The 16,208-nt window shown below is 39.2% G+C and overlaps 1 long non-coding RNA gene across 31 annotated transcripts in view; it reads right to left on the bottom strand.

Annotated features, from left to right (window-relative positions):
• Positions 1 to 848: 848 nt before the first annotated feature.
• The window catches only part of LOC122436013, a 78,374-nt gene continuing 63,014 nt past the window's right edge, over positions 849 to 16,208 (bottom strand). For 24 of the 31 annotated variants that reach the window (XR_006267772.1, XR_006267791.1, XR_006267783.1 and 21 more), the window contains 4 exons: positions 8,409 to 8,566; positions 3,175 to 6,346; positions 1,784 to 2,692; positions 849 to 1,603 (listed from right to left, as the gene is read on the bottom strand). This is a non-coding gene — a long non-coding RNA (uncharacterized LOC122436013). The remainder of the gene's footprint in view (positions 1,604 to 1,783; positions 2,693 to 3,174; positions 6,347 to 8,408; positions 8,567 to 16,208) is intronic. The other 7 variants (XR_006267768.1, XR_006267788.1, XR_006267793.1 and 4 more) reach the window with 7 other exon arrangements.

The following is a 16,208-nucleotide window of genomic DNA, read 5'->3' as shown; positions in this document are numbered from 1 at the left end:
GAAGCCTGGCATGCTGCAGTCCAGGTCGCAAAGATTTGGACACGATTTAGCAAGTGAACAACAAAGTCTGTCATAATTTTTTAGAGTAACAATAGGAAACAAATGCAACTTACATCAATGAGCATTCCCAGTCCTCTCCCAGGGTTTTATTTCTGAAGCCCAAGTTTCAGCACTCAGCCTCCACCAGCACTGGAAGATCTGTGTGTCAGGCTGAGGAGTGCAGGACATCAGCACTGACCATCTGTGCAGTTCTCCCTGTGCTCTGGCTGCAGAGAAATGGCTACTGCATTTTCCTCTGAGGCTGTCAAACTCCATTTCTGTTCTTGGCCACACTAGTGATGGGGCTTCCCAGGATGCAGGAACCTTTCTTCTTTCACAGTTCCCTCCTAGGGGTGCAGGTCTCATCTTGATTCCTCTCTTGCTTTCCTTATTCCCACCCAGTTACATTGTGACTTTCTTGCCTTTTTAGCAGTCAGAGGTCTTCTGCCAGTGTTCAATAGATATGCTGTGAAAATTATTCCACATGTAGATGTATTTTTGTTTTATTTATGAGAGAGGGTGAGCTTCACGTCCTGCTCTCTGCCATCTTGCTCTCTCTCCCAAGAATCTGTTCTTGTAAGCATTCCAAATGTACTTCAAATGAATTGTGTATTCTGTAACTCAAGTCAGAAGTGTATATATTTCCATTCACATTTTGTAAGGCTTGTAATTTGTATTGTTTAAATCTTCTGTATGCTGTTGGTTTGTAAAGGTGATTTCTCAACAACTGAAAAGAGCTCTCAGTTGCTTGGTGGATTTTTCATATGAAATATTATGTGACACTTAATAGTGTTTTTAAGTAATTCTAATGACATGGAAAAATGCTTATTTATTTTTAAATGAGAAAGTTGGAGAGTAACAAATACAATGTCGATTTTAAACTGTTACACTTTTTTAAAGTTGTAAAAGGAAACATGCAAATGTTAAGATTTTCTGGGTTGTTAAAATTATAGATATTCTTTACTTTTTAATTTATACCTTTCACTTTATTTTTTTAACTATGACCACCTGTTACTTTCATCATCAAAAAGAAGACATTTTTTAAAAAAAAGAACAAGCCCAGCCCAATGCAATCAATCTCATGACATTTTTCGCTGCTGTCTTCACTCAGAAGGCCATACTGTTGTCCCCCTCTATGGTTGTTGTTTTCTTGCTCTTTCAGGTACTGGACTCATTGCAGATGAATATTCGCCAAAGTGAGAAAGAAAGTGACAGCATCTCTCTAGGAGCATGAAACCGCTTAGTTAAACTGGCCTTGTCAGCCACAGTCTGCTCCTGGTATCAATCTCAATGACCTACACAGGGAACAGACGTCTTTAAATGCTAAAATGCCCATCTTATGTAACTGGAAGTTTCCCCTCTTCTAAATCTTTCTTCTGATGAAACAATCTTTTAAAGCCCTTCTCCAAAGCAGCTCTTCTTTTTTGTTTTAGATAGTACATCATGCTCTGTGGAATGACAAAGGTCCAAGTATTGACTTTTCATTGTACTGTTTCCTTATGCCAATATCTGGTATTTGGGGTTGCCCGAAGTCATTCTGCCCAAGATTTCTGGCCCATTAGTCCTATTAAAAAGAAAAAATAAAATAAAAACGGAGCTATATGATACTATTTGTTCCATTTCCTCTGTCCTCAACCCCTTTAACACCCTGTCATTGAACCAGAGGGTTCTTCTAAGTTGCAAACTTTTTTCTGGGTTCTTTCTTTATAAAAGTCAACAGAAACCTCCACAAAGGCAGACCTACCTGAGAAGAGAGGCTGGTAGTGACTCTCACGAGTAGCAACAGAAATAGTGCAGCACAACTTATCTTCAAGCTACCTTTAAAAAGTACAAGTTCATGAAGCGAGTCTCAGTGCCTCCTCCAATTAAGTAAAGGATTTTATGACCTCCTTCAGTTCTCTCTCCCTCCCTCCCTTCCTTCATTCTTCAAGGAAATAAGGAGTTCATTCCTATCTTCACTCACAAACAACAGAGATCATGGTTTGCTTCCTTCAATCATGTAGGCTTTTAGGTCTAATACCCACTAAAATGTCAAGCATTTGTTACTTTATAATGGGATATCATAGTTTCCCTCTCCTTCCTCTCTGCACTGCACTCCTTCTCTCCACATATCCAGAGAGAAAAACATGATGTCACTCCCAACATTCACTGAAGCTTCATTCACTCATTCACAATAAAGCTCTTCCCAGCTGGGGCCTGTTACAGACATGTGGCCTGGGGGAAGGAAAAGAAAAAACACTTGCTGAAACCCATCAGTGTGGAGCAGGAAATGAAAAGTGGCTAGAGAGCAAGGAGCACACTGCAATTCTGAAGAAAGGAGAGGCATGATATAAGATAAGGCATCAGAAGATGTGACTATGCGTGTCCTGAGCAATCATTGAGAATATCTGAAAGGTATAAGACTTTCCACTTTTCCCATACCCTTTCTTTCCCATTTCCAAGAGACAAAAAGTAACCAGGACTCCTGACAGTTTACTATTAACCCATAAGATTTGTGTCCTTACATACCACATGTATGCAAATCTTAAAATCTCTGATGAGCAAGCTAGAAAGGGATACAAGCTCTCCTACTGATTTCATAATCAGTTGAGACATCAATAGTAAATCCTGGGGCTGAGGTCCAGTTGCTGGCTGTGGTTAGTGTCTGCGGTGGCTGCCAGGAGATAAGATAGGAGTTGGTATCAGGCTGATTAACATGAGTATTCCCCAACTAAAGCAGTAATTATGACAAATTCAACCCCAACCTTAGCATTCATACCTCCTTGGTTCTTAACAGATGGAAAGAAGTGCTAGTGAAGGAGAATAACTCCTAGTGCCAGAGGAAGTAGAAAGTTATGGCTTTTGTTTGTTTTAATCAGTGATATCTCAGTCATGGGACTGAAAGAAAAAGGATTATGAACACAGGGGCTGGGGTTACTTTCAAGTCAACTAACTGCCTTCCATAAAGTTGGGGTCTTATGTTGCTGAAACTTAAAACTCATCTCTGGGGGCCTATATTTCAGCATTGGAGATCTGGCAATTTTTGACTACATGGGGTCCTTTTTATGGGAAGTGATAGTTCATATATACACAGAGTACAACTTCTGAAAACAGAAAGGAACTGAGAGGGCTAAGTATGCAATTGAAAAGAACAACCTGTGGTCTGGAGAGTCTTCAAGAGTGTGATCTCTCTGTTGAGTCATGCTTTGCAAAGCTGAGACGAAGAGAGGTTGTAGTCGTCCTCTGACTTTTTTCCTTTTCTTCTCCTTCATGAAGTCTTCTACCAGCTCCTCCTGAGGAATAAATATACAGCAGCTCCCACAGGAGGGGATAGGCTGTCTGAAGGCCTGGTGACTCTGACACACTGGCTCTAAACCTTCATTGGAATATTGACTCGTTTGAAGACTATAAGAAAAGAAAAAGGACTGCATGCGGTGTCAGAGGGCTCATAGACACTCACCCTAAATTTTACCTTCCAAATCCTAAGGGCTATCTCTTTGCATCAATTTCCAGCCCTCCTTCCCAACAACACAGGGAACATCTACAATAGGGCCATTAAACTGGATTTGTCCTGACCCTAAATGGCTTTTACAAAGTGGTTTTGTTATTCATCCACTGATGAGGGCTTTCTTTTGTCTACTCTTTATCTTAAAAGCTCAATTAGATAATAGGACTGTGTCTTGTTTCTAATTAATATGTGTTTTTAAAGAACTGCGCCTATCTTTTTCAAAGGACAGTTCTAGTTCACTCCTCAACTCAGAGGCCAAAGTATATTATGGAACACAGCCAACAAAAGCATGTACCATGTAATCAAGCTACATCAAGGTCAAGGAGAAATTCTGATCCTAAATAAATCTTTTTCTGACACTTTCAGATGACCAGCCTTCTGCTCTTTCAAAGAGTTAGGAGATGGCAACAGGATTCCACCAGTGCTAAGGGCCAGCAGCCTAACTCTAACCCTCACCTGGAATTGCTGCTCATTTTCACACAGGATATGTGACAGACCAAAAGGGAGAAATATATGGCACACAGCAAAATGTCAGGCATAGAATAAGCACTTAATAGAGAAAGGAATCATTTTAGATGTTCATTCTGCCAGCCAAAACCTCAGTGCAATGGGCAAACAACAGTTTTTGCATCTTCTAGTAATTTCCACCACTCTTCTGAGGCTCATACTACTATCCCACTGCATCCTTTCTTCTCTTGAACCTGCACAGTTGTCATGTGCCAATCCCCAGATCATTCTTCAGCCACTGAAACCTATTTTATCTAGCCCTCAGTGTTTATTCCTAGCCCAGCTTTTGCTATAATCCTGGGTCATTTCAATACTGAAGTAAACAACCATCTGACATCCTAGCATCAAAGGTATCTTGATCACTCCAGTTTTTAAATTTTACCATTCCAAAGTTCAGTCTCTGATATAGATCCTATCATACCAGTTTTCCAAAGACTCAGCACCCATCTTGATCACACTAAGGCCACTTTTTCTATGCAGACTCTGACCTTCCTTTCATATACAGTCTGGATCCTCAAATTCACTGGTGTGTAACTCTTCTCTTGCTAGCTGTTCATCCCTCAATCATGCTCATTCAGTCATGTCTGACTCTTTGTGACCCTCTGGACTGTATCCTGCTAGGCTCCTCTGTCTCTGGGATTCTCCAGGCAAGAATACTGGGGTGGGTTGCCATGCCCTCCTCCAGGGGATCTTCTTAACCCAGGGATAGAACCTGCATCTCCAGTACTGGCAGGCAGATTCTTTACCACTGAGCTACCTGAGAAGCCCCTATCCTTCAATCAATCAAGATCAATTCTAGGCAACCAAATGCTACTTGTGACAGTGGCCCAAGATTACCTTTTCTTTTCCTGAGTCTCTAATCAAGTTTCAAACTAGTTGCTCACTTTGATATGGCCTGGATATTTCTTAAGACTCTTGTCTCTGTAATCCTGTCCCTGGTCAGCTTCCTCTCACCCACCTCTACAATTACAAATCTCCAACACCCTTATCAGGTACTGTTTCTAACTCCTATTCTTATCACTATACCCCAGTAAAGAGGTAACTCCTTTGATCTAAGGCTAACCCTCCGCCTATGTTCTAAGAGCCATAAGTTATCATCTCTCTCCCATATGTACAACGTCTGCCTTCTCCCTGCCTTATAGTGTGTGAGTATGCTCAATTTTCTCCTATATTAAAGGGGAACTTATATGATTCACTGTAGGGCCTTGATGGAATGGTTTAACTTGTATTCTAGTTGTCACATCTTCTAATAGAAAGAAGGCTTCTCATGAAGCAATAATGATTAATCACAGTAAATAAGAAAAAGGAAATATGAGCCTGTTGAGTGGTGAACATAAACTAAAGGCCTACCTGTTAATGTAGGTAAGGGGTTAGCTGAGGTAAAGTTGAAAGGGGAAAACTGAATACCAGCAACAGGAGCAAACCCCAGACTGTGAGGATGAGTTTCTGATCAATGATCACTCTGGTCCTACCCAAGGAACAACTGGTAGCAACTGTAGTAACAGCAGTGGTGGCAGCAGCGGCAATGCAACATCTGCAAGTAGCCAAGACTAAAATACAGGCATGGAAACAGAGTATTTCATGGAAAACACAATATTAAATATGACATATATATGGCACTTATGCTGCTAATCCCCTTCCCCCACCCCCAGCAAACATCACTAATTAGTTATAATCCTCTTTCATACTGAGTTGACACCTGGCTTCAGAACTATTTTTTATAGAACATAATAAAGACAGATACTATCAATCAACTGGAGATGGTACTTGAGATGAAGTATATTTGCTGTCTTTGCACTACACAGAAAAGTCCTTGGCAAAAGAATTAGAAGACAGGAGTGAGCTTCAGAAGAAAGCATATTGAAGACAGCTTGGACGTTGTAGGCAACTGGCGGGGACAAGATGAGCCCATGGAGATCACAGAGCAGGCGCCCAATTAATGTCTGTTGATGATTCATTTTTTCATTCAACAAACATTTAATGAGGCCTACAATGTGCACCGGATTAGGCACTGCGAATACAAAGATGAATAAGGCACTGTCCTTGCCTGTAAGGAATTTAGAGTCTGGTAGACGAGAGCCATAGACACGGACAATGATAATACAACCTGATAAGTGCTAGGACACTTAGCAGGTTGTATTATATCCATCCGAGTAGGATTTCTTCAGGTTGCTGTTGGATCCATGAAGTCCTCCCAGCCACCAGGGCCTGCTGTTGTTTCTGTCATGCGGTGAATGTTCCAAGAACTAACAATGATAGCTGTAATTTATAGCGTGCTTATAACACACACTTTACAATATCCTCATGAACACCCTGAAAATTAATTATTATATATTAGATGAAGAAACTGAGGTTCAATTAGGTTAAGTAACATGCCTTAGATCACATAGCTAGTAATAGGTTTCAAATCCAGTTTTGACCAATTCCAAAGTATTTTTCTACATTTTTTAGGATAACTTTATTCAGTTTAGGTATTATACAAAATTTCAACAGTTTTATATTTGGAAATAAGAGCAAATGCAATAGATTAGTGATCAGGGCATGGACAAAAGTCATCTGGTTTCCCAACCTATTTGACAGAGGGAAAAAAAAAATAACAGCAGAAAACTGACTTCCCTCCAGCATGCCACTGAAAACCTTGAGATCAGGTAGCTTTACTTTCTTTTGCAAACCCCAACATCCTTATTGACAATATAAAATGTTAAGTACCTTTAGTTAACTATGTTTTTTAAATCCTTGTCAAGGTCAACATTATTATCAACAGCAACTACAGTTCATATAGCATTCAGCATATCCCACATCTGTTCCAAGCAATTTACATAAATAATCCCATTAAATCCTTATATTCCCACCCCCACTCATCATTGCAAAAAGATATCACTAATTCTATTTTACATAAGAAGAAATAAAGTATCAGAAAGAGGTGCAAAACCATGCTCAAAACTACATTGTAAGTATGAGGCTAGATCTGAGTGTAAGGCCCAAACTGTCACTGTACTGTTTTGCTGTCCTGCTCAGGGTTTCCTCTTCCAACCCTTCTCCCCTCCACTGCTCTTCAGTATGGCTAGTTTCATAAGGTTCACTGAAAATACAAAAGGTCTACTTAAACATAATCTCCAGTCAATTATTCTAGTCACAGAAAGCCATTCTCTGAATCCTCTGAGCCTTAAGGAGAGAATTTGCCAAATATTGTATTTATATTGCTTTGAGAAACAAGAAAATAAATTCCAGATATATTTATATTTTTAATTATTGTAAATATTTTTTACCAGGAGATATAACCATAAGCATTCAAAAATCCTTAAACAAAATAAAGCATTGAGACAATAACAACCAAGGTCATTTCTTCCCTGAGAGGGTTTTAAATATAAAAGTCTCCAGTTTTGGTAAAAAATATTTTGGAAGATATGTGACGGTGTGGGTAGCCCTGCTACTGATGAGAAGGATCAAGAACTTAGTAACACTATGAGAAGTCTGTGGCTCTTCAGTTGTCTTTCTTAGAGTCAACATTTCACATGTGGCTGCCCCACCCTCTAAAGGAACTTGCAAAATCTGTGCAGCCAAGCCCTGGTCTTGAAGGAACCAACAGCAACACCTATATAAAAAAACATGCAAGGATCTTTCATGAAGGTGGAGGTGGGGATGGAGGATACCCATTTGCCAGTCTGAAAGCCTAAATTTTCCCATGTTCTACTTATATCTATAATTTGTTTAACATTGTATTTAAGAGGTTATCTTCATTGTCACTCCTTCCAGCCTTAGATCATTTATCATCTTAACTACTATATTATCCTTCTAACTGATTTCCCTGTCTTAATCTGAAAATCTTCCATAACTTACTACTACCGCAGTGACCATCAAAAGCATCCCCTGCTTAAAATACTCAAAATGAAATCCAAATTTAATTTGCTTTGATTCAAAATAAGACTTCCCTGGTGGCTCAGACAGTAAAGTGTCTGCCTATAATGCAGGAGATCCGGGTTTGATCCCTGGGTCGGGAAGATCCTCTGGAGAAGAAAATGGCAACCCACTCCAGTACTCTCGCCTAGAAAATCCCATGGACGGAGGAGCCTGGCAAGCTACAGTCCACGGGGTCACACATAACAAGAGTCGGACACAACTGAGCGACTTCACTTTCACTTGATTCATTTCACACTATATAAAGATCTAGTCCCAGCCCACATTTGCAACCTAATTTCATGAACTAACTGTAGTTCTCAATTCATCATTCTATTTCTAATCTCCATACTTTTTCTGCTTAAGTCAACCTTTACTTTTTTTGAGATTCAACTTAATCATCAGTTCCTCTAACCTCTGCATGTCCAGATTCAGTCAAATGATTTCTCTTCTGAACCCCATAGTATCTTGTACATACCTCTGTTGTAGAGCATACCATACTGTTGTAATTCTCTGTGTACATGTCGAACTCTCACTAGGCTGAGAACTCCTTGAGGGCAGGAATCATGTCTAATTCATCTCCATATCCCCATCACCCAGCACAGTGTATGGCAGCAAAAAGACGGCAGTGAGAAGCTGAAGATGCAGAAGAGAGAACAATAAAGCAAGTCTTGAACTGGGGCATAATACAAATGTGATGAGTGAGTTGAAGCTGTAGAAAGATATATTTTAGCTCAATGTTGCAAAGAGCTCTTGAAAGAAGAGTTAAGCTAACTCAGAGAGTTACCCACCACTAAGTGCCCTTACTTGGAGGCTAAAAGACTGTTTCTTGGGTATATTATAAAAGGACTTGAATTAGGGTAAAATTAAAATAAGATATGAGATTTTTAAGGCCCTTCCATCCTTGAAGTTCTAAATCTACAACCTATGCTATAATCAAGAGAGCCATCACTCTGAGCCCATGAGAGAATGGTGGTTCCCAGAGACCAGAGACTCTCTGGATAACTGCTGAGGCCTTATTTCACCCCTATTCATTAATAGACTGATTGTGCAGTATAACTCATTTTCCAGTGGCCTGCTTCCCAGGTGACCCTTGAACCTGAAGGAAGAAATACTTTAAAAGCTTTAAAGGCCACCAAGTAGAATCACATAACCCAAGATATCTTCTATGACCTGCTATCTAAAGCCTTACATTTCTCCCTTAAATGTGACCTTAAGTGCATGTAATCAAACATTTCATGTGGGGAGATTCTCAAATTCCACTAGGTTATTACTTCCAAAAGTATTTTCATCTTTGGATCTTCTTGAATCTACTACTCCATTAACTAGAATTGCCTTTATGCAACAAAACCAACTATCCTTGACTTCATAAGACATCTGAAAACAAACTCTCCATTTTGGAGTTGTTTCCCAGAATCTAAATGACTCTAATTCTTATAATGCTTTTCATAGGACCTAAACTTAAATACCTCTCTGTATCCTAGATGGTCTCCTTTAGCTCCCTCTTAGGGAGTTGCTCTTAAAACTGAAGCAAAACCATCAAGTGGAAAAGGATTCTTATCTCTCTGAGACTCTAAACTTTTTGTAGTGAAAACACAACCAGTTACTTCTATACTGGAGGGTTTGAAGATTTTTAATGGTTATATATGCTATAAACAATAAACAGAGTTCCCAGAAGCTTGCAGGATGGAAGAAGCATTTTGAAATCAATAGGAATGCAAGTGATTTCTGTGTACTGACCTTGTATCCCATGACTGCTAAATTCACTGATTAGCTCTAGTAATTTTCTGATAGTTTGTTTTGGGTTTTCTATGTATAGTATCATGTCATCTGCAAATAGTGAGAGTTCTACTTCTTTTCCTATCTGGATTCCTTTTATTTATTTTTCTTCTCTAATTGCCATAGCTAGGACTTCCAAAACTATGTTCAATAATAGTGGTGAAAGTGGACACCCTTGTCCTGTTCCTGATCTTAGATTGAATGCTTTCAGTTTTTCACCATTGAGAATAATATTTGCTGTGGGCTTATCATATATACCTTTACTAAATTGAGGTAGTTTCCTCCTATGCTCATTTTTTGAAGTGCTTTTACCATAAATGGGTGCTGAATTTTGTCAAAGGCTTTTTCTACATCTATTGAGATGATCATATGGTTTTTATCTTTCAATTTGTTAATATGGTGTATCACGTTGATTGATTTGCATATATTGAAGAATCCTTGTATCCCTTGAATAAACGTGACTTGATCATGGAGCTTTTTAATGTGTTGTTGAATTCTGTTTGCTAGAATTTCGTTGAGGATTTTTGCATCTATATTCAACAGTGATACTGGCCTGTAATTTTCTTTTTTTGCATTGTCTTTGCCTGTTTTTTTGTATCAGGGTGATTGTGGCCTTGTGGAGTGAATTTGGCAGTGTTCCTTCCTCTGCAGTTTTTTGAAAGTTTCAGAAACACAGGCATTAGTTCTTCTCTAAATGTTTGACAGAATTCCCCTGTGAAACCATCTGGCCCTGGGCTTTTGTATTTTGGGAGATTTTTTATCACAGTTTCAATTTTAGTGTTTGTAACTGGCTTGTTCATGATTTCTATTTCTTCCTGGTTCAGTCTTGGAAAGTTGAACTTTTCTAAAAATCTGTCCATTTCCTCTATGTTGTCCATTTTATTAGCATGTAGTTGCTCATAATGTTCTCTTATGATCCTTTGTATTTTAGTGTTATCTGTTGTAACCTCTCTTTTTTCATTTCTGATTTTGTTGATTTGATTTTTCTCTTTTTTTCTTGATGAGTCTGGCTAGTGGTTTGGCAATTTAGTTTACCTTCTCAAAGAACCAGCTTTTAGTGTTATTAATCTTTGCTATATTGTGAAAATGACTAAACTACCAAATGCCATCTACAGACTCAATGCAATCCCTATCAAATTACCAATGGCATTTTTCACAGAACTAGAACAAAAAATTTCACAATTCATATGGAAATACAAAAGATCCCAAATAGTCAAAGCAGTCTGGAGAAAGAAGAATGGAGCTCGAGTAATCTACCTTCCTGGCTTCAGACTATACTACAAAGCTACAGTCATCAAGACAGTATGGTACTGGCACAAAAACAGAAATAAAGAACAATGGAACAGGATAGAGAGCCCAGAGATAAACCCATGCACCTATGGGTACCTTATTTTTGACAAAGCAGGCAAGAATATACAATGGGGCAAAGACAACCTCTATAGTAAGTGGTGCTGGGGAAACTGGACAGCAATGTGTAAAAGAATGAAATTAGAATACTTCCTAATGCCATACACAAAGATAAACTCAAAATGGATTAAAGGCCTAAATGTAAGACCAGAAACTATAAAACTTTTAGGCGAAAACATAGGCAGAACACTTGATGACATAAATCAAAGCAAGATCCTCTATTACCCACTACCCTAGAGTAATGGAAATAAAAACAAAAATAAACAAGTGGGACCTAATTAAACTTAAAAGCTTTTGCACAGAAAAGGAAAGTAGAAACAAGGTGAAAAGACAACCCTCAGAATGGGAGAACATAATAGCAAAGGAAACAACTTACAAAGAATTAATTTCCAAAATATACAAGCAGTTCATACAACTCAATACCAGAAAAACAAACAACCCAATCAAAAAGTGGGAAAAAGACCTAAACAGACATTTGTCCAAAGAAGACATACAGATGGCTAACAAACACATGAAAAGATGCTCAACATCACTCATTATTACAGAAATGGAAATAAAAACTACAATGAGATACCACCTCATACCAGTCAGAATAGCCATCATCAAAAAGTCTACAAACAATAAATGCTGGAGAGGGTGTGGAGAAAAGGGAACCCTCTTGCATTGCTGGTGGGAATGCAAATTGATACAGCCACAATGGAAGATGGTATGGAAATTCCTTAAAAAGCTAGCAATAAAACCACCATATGACCCAGCAATCCCACTGCTAGGCATATACCCTGAGGAAACCAAAGCTGAAAAAGACACATGTCCCCTATGTTCATTGTAGCACTATTTACAATACCTACAACATGGAATCAACCTAGATGTTCATTGACAGATGAATGCACAAAGAAGTTGAGGTACATATATACAATGGAATATTAGTCATAAAAAGGAACACCTTTGAGTCAGTTCTAATGAGGTGGATGAACCTAGAGCCTATTATCCAGAGTGAAGTGAGTCAGAAAGAGAAATATAAATATCATACACTAATGCATATACATGGAATCTAAAAAGATGGTACTGAAGAACTGATTTTCAGGGCAGCAATGGAGAAACAGATATAAAGAAGAGACTTATGTACATGGGGGAGGGAAGGAGAGAGAGGGTGAGATGTATGGAGAGAGTAACATGGAAACTTATAATATGATATGTAAAAGAGATAGCCAATGGGAATTTGCTGTATGACTCAGGGAACTCAATTAGGGGCTCTGTAACAATCTAGAAGGGTAGGATGGGGAGGGAGATGGGAGAGAGGTTCGGGAGGGAAGGGACATTGGTGCACCTGGTTGATTCCTGCTGATGTTTGAAAGAAAACAACAAAATTCTGTAAAGCAATTATCCTTCAATTAAAAAATAATTTTTTAAAAAAGAATTTATTATGAATGAAAATGTAAACAACATATAAAAAAATATATAACTCAATTCTTGTGAACATAAGATTTCAATATACATTTCTCCAAAGAAATACAAATGACCAATCAGCACATAAAAAGTTGCTCAACAGAGATGTACTAGGCAAAACCACATGAGATACAAGATATAGACGTTCCTTGAACAACATGGGTTTGAACTGCATGAGTTCACTTATAGGTGGATTTTTTTTCAGTACTAAATACTGTAGTACTAGATAATCCATGCACATGCGGAACCTCAGGAGAAATAGCATATATGGAGAGCTCACTATAAGTTACATGTAGATTTTGCACTGTGAGGAGGATCAGTGCTTGCAACCCCTATGCTGTTCAAGAGTCAACTATACTTAACATCCACCAGGATGGCCATTTATAAAAGAAAAGTGAGGATGGAGATAAATTGACATCCTCATAAATTTCTTGGTGAAAATGTAAAATGATGCAGTTACTTTAGAAGCCTATCAATTACTGAAAAGAGTATATGGAGAGTCGCCATATTACAAAGCAAATGTAACATGAAGTAGATAACTGAGGAAAATGTCCACACAAACCCAAAATATCGTTCAACTGATGAACGGATAAAACAAGGTTAATCCATAAAGTGGAATATTATTCAGCTAAAAAAAGGAATGAAGTACTAATATATACTATGTGTGTGTGTTCTATCACTCAGTTGTGTCTCACTCTCTGAGATCCCTTGGACTATGGCCTGCCAGGCTCCTCTGTCCATGGAATTTTCCAGGCAAGAATACTGATGTGGGTTGCCATTTCCTCCTTCAGGGGATCTTCCCAACCCAGGGACCGAACCCGTGTCTCCTGCATTGGCAGGGGAATTCTTTACCACTGAGCCACCTGGGAAGCCCAATCTTAATGAAAGGCACTTGGAAAAATGTCATCTATGATGGAGAAGTTGGGTGATGTGGGCACAAGTATACGTCCTCCTTGAAGAGTAAATGGACAAAAATCCACTCAACTCAATTGAGACAGTGGTGTGCTGTTGATATCCCCACTGCATTTTATATTCTGCTTCATTACAGCAATTTTCTTATTAGGCAGAGGTTGTTCTGCATGTCTGTCCCCTACCCCCATCACCAAAGTGTGTGTTGCAGGCGGGCAGGGTCTGTGTCATCCTGTGCCCTGGCATCTGACACCACATCAGTTCAGTTCAGTTCAGTTGCTCACTTGTGTCTGACTCTTTGCAACCCCGTGGACTGCAGCACGCCAGGTCTCCCTATCCATCACCAACTCCCAGAGTTACACAAACTCATGTCCATTGAATCAGTGATGCCATCCAACCATCTAGTCCTCTGGCGTCCCCTTCTCCTGCTCTCAATCTTTCCCAGCATCAAGGTCTTTTCAAATTAGTCAGTTCTTCCATCAGGTGGCCAAAGTATTAGAGTTTCAGCTTCAGCATCAATCCTTCCAGTGAATATTCAGGACTGATTTCCTTTAGGATGGACTGGTTGTATCTCCCTGCTGACCAAGGGACTCTCAAGAGTCTTCTCCAAAACCACAGTTCAAAAGCATCAATGCTTTGGCACTCAGCTTTCTTTATAGACCAGCTCTCACATCCATACAGGACTACTGGAAAAACCATAGCCTAGGCTAGACGGACCTTTGTTGGCAAAGTAATGTCTGCTTTTTTAATATGCTGTCTAGGTTGGTCATAACTTTTCTTCCAAGGAGCAAGCATCTTTTAATTTCATGGCTGCAGTCACCATCTGCAGTGATCTTGGAGCCCCCCAAAAATAAAATCTACATGATTCCACTGTTTCCCCATCTATTTGCCATAAAGTGATGGGACCAGATGCCACGATCTTAGTTTTCTGAAAGTTGAGTTTTAAGCAAACTTTTTCACTCTCCTCTTTCACTTTCATCAAGAGACTCTTTAGTTCTTCTTTGCTTTTCTACCACAAGGGTGGTATCATCTGCATATCTGAAGTAATTTATATTTTTCCTGGCTATCTTGATTCCAACTTGTGCTTCATCCTGTACAGCATTTCTCATGATGTACCTGCATATAAATTAAATAAGCAGGGTGACATTATACAGACCTGACGTACTCCTTTCACAATTTGGAACCAGTCTGTTGTTCCATGTCCAGTTCTAACTGTTGCTTCTCGACCTGCATACAGATTTCTCAGGAGGCAGGTCAGGTGGTCTGGTATTCCCATCTCTTTAAGAATTTTCCAGTTTGTTATGATCCACATAGTCAAAGGCTTTGGCATAGTGAATAAAGCAGAAAGAAATGCTTTTCTGGACCTCTCTTGCTTTTTCGATGATCCAACAGATGTTGGTAATTTGATCTCTGGTTCCTCTGCCTTTTCTAAATGCAGCTTGAAGATATGAAAGTTCACGGTTCATGTACTATTGAAGCCTGGCTTGGAGAATTTTGAGCATTACTTTACTAGTGTGTGAGATATGTGCAATTGTGTGGTAGTTTGAGCGTTTTTTGGCATTATGTTTCTTTGGGACTGAAATGAAAACTGACCTTTTCCAGTTCTGTGGCCAATGCTATTTTCCAAATTTGCTGGCATATTGAGTGCAGCACGTTCACAGCATCATCTTTTAGGATTTGAAATAACTCAACTAGAATTCCATCACCTCCACTAGCTTTGTTTGTAATGATGCTTCCTAAGGCCCACTTGACTTCACATTCCAGGATGTCTGGCTCTAGGTGAGTGATCACATCATCATGACTGTCTGGGTGATGAAGATCTTTTTTCTACAGATCTTCAGTGTATTTTTGCCACCTCTTCTTAATATCTTCTGCTTCTGTTAGGTCCATACCATTTCTGCCCTTTATTGTGCCCATCTTTGCATGAAATGTTCCCTTGGTATCTCTAATTTTCTTGAAAAGCTCTCTGGTCTTTCCCATTCTATTATTTTCCTCTATTTCTTTGCATTGATCATTGAGGAAGGCTCTCTTATCTCCCCTTGCTATCCTTTGGAACTCTGCATTCAAATGGGTATATCTTTCCTTTTCTCTTTTGCCTTTTGCTTGTCTTCTTTTCATAGCTATTTCTAAGGCCTCCTCAGACAATCACTTTGCCTTTTGCATTTCTTTTTCTTGGGGATGGTCTTGATTCCTGCCTCATGTGCAATGTCATGAACCTCTGTCCGTAGTTCTTCAGGAACTCTTGTCTATCAGATCTAATCCCTTGAATCTATTTGTCACTTCCACTGTATAATTCTAAAGGAGTTGATTTAGGTCATACCTGAATGGTCTAGTGGTTTTCCCTACTGTCTTCAATTTCAGTCTGAATTTGGCAATAAGGAGTTGATGATCTGAGCCATAGTCAGCTCTTGGTCTTGCTTTTGCTGACTGGATAGAGCTTCTTCATCTTTGGCTGCAAAGAATATAATCAGTCTGATTTCGATACTCACCATCTGGTAATGTCTGTAGAGTCTGAAGACTCTGTAGCATCTTCTCTTGTGTTGTTGGAAGAGGGTGTTTGCTATGACCAGTGTGTTCTCTTGGAAAAACTCTATTAGCTTTTGCCCTGCTTCATTCTGTACTCCAAGGCCAAATTTGCCTGTTTGTCCAGGTATCTCTTGACTTCCTACTTTTGCATTCCAATCCCCTATAATGAAAAGGACATCTTTTTTGGGTGTTAGTTCTAGAAGGTCTTGGA

This window comes from Cervus canadensis, chromosome X (genome assembly GCF_019320065.1).
Source record: "Cervus canadensis isolate Bull #8, Minnesota chromosome X, ASM1932006v1, whole genome shotgun sequence".
Taxonomy (NCBI): domain Eukaryota; kingdom Metazoa; phylum Chordata; class Mammalia; order Artiodactyla; family Cervidae; genus Cervus; species Cervus canadensis.
This window is presented reverse-complemented; position numbering and strand designations above follow the sequence as displayed.